The sequence below is a fragment of the Aquarana catesbeiana genome, linkage group LG07 (genome assembly GCF_042186555.1).
Source record: "Aquarana catesbeiana isolate 2022-GZ linkage group LG07, ASM4218655v1, whole genome shotgun sequence".
NCBI classification, from domain to species: domain Eukaryota; kingdom Metazoa; phylum Chordata; class Amphibia; order Anura; family Ranidae; genus Aquarana; species Aquarana catesbeiana.
Genome location: NC_133330.1, coordinates 38,396,660 through 38,402,659, shown reverse-complemented (window position 1 = coordinate 38,402,659; position 6,000 = coordinate 38,396,660).

Below are 6,000 nucleotides of genomic sequence, written 5' to 3'. Positions count from 1 at the left end.
TTGGTTATTAAATCAGCGGACAAGGATGGTGGAATTGTTCTGCAAGACCAGATAGATTATGTCACAGAGGCCAGAAGGCTGCTCTCCGACACTTCCACTTATCATAAAATTAATAAAGACCCAACCTCTGAGTATGCCAAGAGGTCAATAGTTTGGTCTCCGAGGCCTTTCAGAATGATATCCTCAACAAAGTTGACAAGTCCTTTCTTTTCAAAGATTTTTACCAAATCCCCTATTTTTATCACCTCCCCAAAGTCCACAAAAGATTAGACAACCCTCCCGGCAGACCCATAGTGGCAGCTATGGACAGCGCCACTACGGGTCTTAGCTTATACATTGACCATTTCCTCCAGCCTATTGTTCGAACACTACAATCCTATATCCGAGATGGGACTCACTTGATGGAACTTCTTTCGGCATACAAATGGGAGCCATCTTACTCTTGGCTCTCACTTGATGTGAACTCACTGTACACATCGATCCCCCATGCCTTTGGCCTAATGGCACTTCAGCACTTCTTAGCAGAAGACCCCCTCATTAATCCCCGCCAGGCAGCATTCATTTTGGAAGCTACTTCGTATTGTCTAACACACAATTACTTCCAATATGATGAAGAATTTTATGTCCAGATACAGGGAACAGCCATGGGGGCTAATTTTGCGCCCTCCTATGCCAACTTGGCTATGGGCTATTGGGAGAATCTACACATTCTCCACAATAACCCATATGCACGTCATATAGTGTTTTTTGGTCGCTATATCGACGACATCGTCATCATTTGGGATGATGATGTCGACGTGATTGACGATTTTGTAAAATACTGCAACGACAATCAATATGGCCTTTCTTTCACCTCCGTTGCCAGTCCTGACATGCTGCCATTCCTTGATTTGGAGCTTAGTGCTGATGTGACCACATCCACTATTGTTTCCAAAAATTATGTCAAACCAACCGCGGGAAACTCTTTTCTACACTATAAAAGTTGTCACCTCCCACAGTGGATCAACAACATTCCAAAGGGACAGTTCTGCCGGAATGTGACTATGTTGACCAGAGTATTCTGCTAAAAAACAAGTTCAAAGACAAAGACTACCCTCCAGCCCTTACCGATCAGGCTTTCAAGCACTATTTAAAAGGCAAACCTCCGAAACCATCCCGGGACCCCGATCATCACACAGTGCGGTTCACCTCCACTTTCCATTATCAATTTAGAAAAATGGAAAAAATCCTAGCGGATCATTGGAATATCTTATTACAAGATCCACTGTTAAAACCATACCTTTCTGAAAAACCCAAGGTCACATATCGTAGAGCTCCCAACCTCAAGATGAAAATAGCCCCCAGTAAAACTCGGTCTAGACACTGCTCTCCCAACAAACCTGTACTTATCCCATTAGTTGGGATGTTTCAGTGTCGTAAACCTTTGTGGAAAACCTGTAGGTTTGTTCACCATGGTCAGAAATCATTCACCACTAAAGGGGTCACCTACACGTTGAAAGATTTTTACAACTGCTCCTCCGACTTTGTGATCTATGGATTATCTTGCCCCTGTGGCCTACTGTATGTAGGCTGCACAATAAGAGCACTTAGGACTAGGTTTGGTGAACATCGGAGATCTATTGAGGGCGGGATTGATCCCCTGAAGGTTGCACATAGCGTGCCCAAACATTTCTTCCATGCCCACCAAAAATCCACCATAGGGCTCAAAGTGTGGGTTATTGAACAAATTCCTAACTCTCTACCAGCTGCAGAACGTTTCAAGAAACTATGTGCCCGCGAAACATTCTGGATTTATCAGTTAGATGTTCTTTCACCTGGGGGTATAAACAAAGGAATGGAAATTTCCACCGTACTGTAACACTTGGTACTCTTTCCTCTCCCAGTCTCATCACTGTTGAGAATATAGTATATGGACTTCCAACTACACAGGTATCCATTATCCACGGGTTCCGTAATTCATGGTCCTTCCCTTTTTTTCCAATATTGTTTCAATGCCTATTCAGCCACTCATATCATCTGATATCCACTTATTAATAATACACTGTTATTTCCATATTAATGTTATTTCTATTTTTATGTATACATGTAAATTTTTCCATTTTTCTATTACCATGGACTTCCTATAATATTGACATCCACTATCCATGGGTTCCGTGAATGACGGTCCTTTCTTTTACTTTCATTACTAGTCATACATTATAATCTTCATATTGTCCACATTCGTGCAATTTTTTGTATACATGAATTTTTAGTATACATGTATTCTTTTTATTTGATCATTATGTTCAGCTTTCATATGTCTTGTAAGGTATTTCTAACTATTTGTTTCATCTATATATTATAGTGTTTTTTATATGCATGTCACATATGTACACATTTAGTGTGTACATATATTTTTTAGGATCCTTTAGGATATATTTCACTTTTTAGATTTTTATATAGGTACTGATCTCCAGACATGTGAGATAGACGTTTCACAGTCTTCACCCATTTTCCCCTCCTCCGTCCCCTCTCCTCCCCCTCTCTCTTCCCCCTCCTCACCCTTCCTCCTGCTGTTTCATTTTTTTCCCTTTTCTAGGGACTTTTCACTTTTTTTCCCCTTTCTTCTTTCTCTTTCACCCTCCCCCACATCGTTCTTTTACCTCCAGGTCACATAGTTCCCCTGGTGACACCTCCAGTCCCCCTTCGTTTCTTCCGTTACTGCACCGCCCACTTAAGTCACTATCATCCCCCACTGCATTGGGCTGTTCACACATCCCTGGTTCTCCATCCCCCAGCTCTTGTCCCCGCCCAGTCTCCTCCCACTCTCCCTCTCACACATCCCTGGTTCTCCGTCCCTCAGTTCTTGTCCCCGCCCAGTCTCCTCCCCCTCTCCCTATGTAAACCTCTCAGCATGGCCAGTAAACTTGTCTGTTGAAAAAGGGGCGCGGCTTGCTAACCATCCAAGCGTGCATGCCCAGGAAGCGCGTCCACTGCTGATGACGTCACCCCCCTGCAGCCAGAGGTCTCGTGTGCTCCAAGCCTCGTTCTGAGGCCGCTCCTCTGTGTATGAAGCTGGCTTATTATACCCGGAAGAGCTGTCTACACCACGGCAGAGACTGTCTACAGGCACAGGACCGGCGCCATCCTTGACATATACTATTATGCTTGTTTTAACTACTTAAATGTGAGTTTACCTTTGTTTTATTAAAAGTAATTTTATTCATAAAAACGACTGCACCCAGAGGCGCCTCTCCACTTGTTGTCTTTCCTGTCTATGCCCTGGTCGGAGATCACTATGAACTTATCATAGGGGCCATGTGATCCCTTTCTGGCTATGTCCTGGTTGTAGATTACCATGAACCTACTATAGGGGCCATGTGGTCCCTGCATGGTTATGTCCTGGTCAAAGATCACTATGAACCTATCATAGGAACCATGTGATTCCCTTCCTGGCTATGTGGGGGGATCCATAGTAGAGAAGGATTTGGAGGTTGTGGTAGATCATAAGCTTGATACATTGCATTGAAAAGTATTCATACCCCATTACATTTTCCACATTTTGTCATGTTACAACCAAAAACATAAATGCATTTTATTGGGATTTTATGTGATAGACTTCTCATCTGCCCCAGCACTGTACCTCCTGCACATCTGCCCCACCTCTGTTCCCCCTGCTCTTCTGCCCCACTACTGCAACCCCCTGTTCATCTGTCCCACCAATTTACCTCCTTTCTCCTTTGCCCTTTCACTGTTCCCCCTGTACATCTGCCCCACCTCTGTACCCCCTGATCATCTGCCCCACCACTGTAACCCCCTTTCTCATCTGCCCCAACACTGTACCTCCTGCACATCTGTCCCACCTCTGTTCCCCCTGCTCTTCTGCCCCACTACTGTAACCCCCTGCTCATCTGTCCCACCAATGCACCTCCTTTCACATTTGCCCCACCGCTGTACCCCCCTGCTCTTCTGTCCCATCCCTGAACCCCCTTCTCATCTGTCTCAACACTGAACCCCCCTGCTCATCATTCCCACCACTGTAACCCTCTTAACATCTGGCCCAACACTGAACCCCCCCCACTCATCTCCCACTGGTCCCGGAAGAAGAGATCGCTCCTCCTTGCTGAGCCATGATTGGATGTCTGCTCACAGCCCCGCCTCCATTCCTCTCCCTTCACTTCCTTGTTTACAACTTAGAGCAGTGTTTCTCAACTTCAGTCCTCAAAGCACCCCAACAGGTCATGTTTTCAAGATCTCCCTCAGATGAAACGGCTGTGGTAATTACTATAGCAGTGAAACTGATCAAATCATCTGTGGAAAATAATGGGAAGCCTGAAAAACATGACCTGTTGGGGCACCTTGAGGACTAGAGTTGAGAAACACTGACTTCACAGTGGTGTAGTGGTTAGCACTCTTGCCTAGCAGTAAAAAGGGTAGCTGGTTCGTATCCCTACCATGACACTACCTGCCTGGAGTTTGCATGTTCTCCCTGTGTTTGCGTGGGTTTCCTCCGGGTACTCCGGTTTCCTCCCACACTCCAAAGACATGCTGGTAGGTTAATTGGCTTCTGTTCAAAATTGGCCCTAGTATATGAATGTGAGTTGGGGACCTTGGATTGTAGGCTCCTTGAGGGTAGGGACCGATGTGGGTGTACGCAGTACGAGTGCTGCGTGAATTGGCGGCGCTATATGGGTACCTTAAATAAAAATAGGAATGATTGTAGACACACTCACTCAGGTTGAACTGGATGGACTGGTGTCTTTATTCAACCTTACTAACTATGATTCCTGGAAAGGAAGTGATGTCATCGTTCTTCCGGCGCCATCTTTGTTGAAGGCAATAGCCGGTGTTTCGTGAGAATCGGTGACCCGTCAGAATGTGTAACGGAAGTGATGTTCCGTCGCCGCCATCTTGCTACACCCCACACTCAGCCACAGTTAAACATACAGCGAGAAGGCGGGAAGCGGACATCTTGTTACACCTAACGGAGTTATACATTTCACTGTTATTTTTTGACAGTAAACTCAGCATATATAGTAAAATACAGTATTTACAATTCTGTCTGACTGTTTAGATGTTGATTTTTGAAAGCACCGGCAAGGCTGCTGGTCTCACAGGTTTTATAATTTGACAGAACACTGCTGCTTTCAAAAATCAACATCTACACAGTCTGACAGAATTGTAAATACAGTATTTCACGATATAATTTGAGTTTACTGTTAAAAATAACAGTGAAATGTATAACTCCATTGGGTGTAACAAGATGTTCGCTTCCTGCTTTTTCACTGTATGTGTACTGTGGCCGAGTGTGGGGTGTAGCAAGATGGCGGCGATGGAACATCACTTCCGTTACACATTCTGATGAAACACCGGTCTATCACCTATACTTCTCATATAAAGTAATCAGAAGTCAGTTTCTGGGGTCAGCAGTGTGTGTAATACAGAGACCCCACCAGGGAGACTACAAGGAGAGCTGGCATGCTGGGACTTGTTGCTCACACACTGAGAATCCTCCATAGAGGTCTATGGGGACATGTTGGGACTTGTAGTTCATACAGAGAGACCTCCGTAGAGAACTATGGGGGCATGCTGGGACTTGTAGTTCATACAGAGAGACCTCCGTAGAGAACTATGGGGACATGCTGGGACTTGAAGTTCATACACAGAGAATCCTCCATAGAGGTCTATTGGGACATGCTGGGACTTGTAGTTCATACACAGAGAATCCTCCATAGAGGTCTATTGGGACATGCTGGGACTTGTAGTTCATACACAGAGAATCCTCCATAGAGGTCTATGGGGACATGCTGGGACTTGTAGTTCATACATAGAGAATCCTCCATATAGGTCTATGGGGACATGCTGGGACTTGTAGTTCATACACAGAGAATCCTCCATAGAGGTCTATGGGGACATGCTGGGACTTGTTGTTCATACACTGAGAATCCTCCATAGAGGTCTATGGGGTCATGCTAGGACTTACTATACTATACTGTACATGGACAGACTTTTAACTAAGCC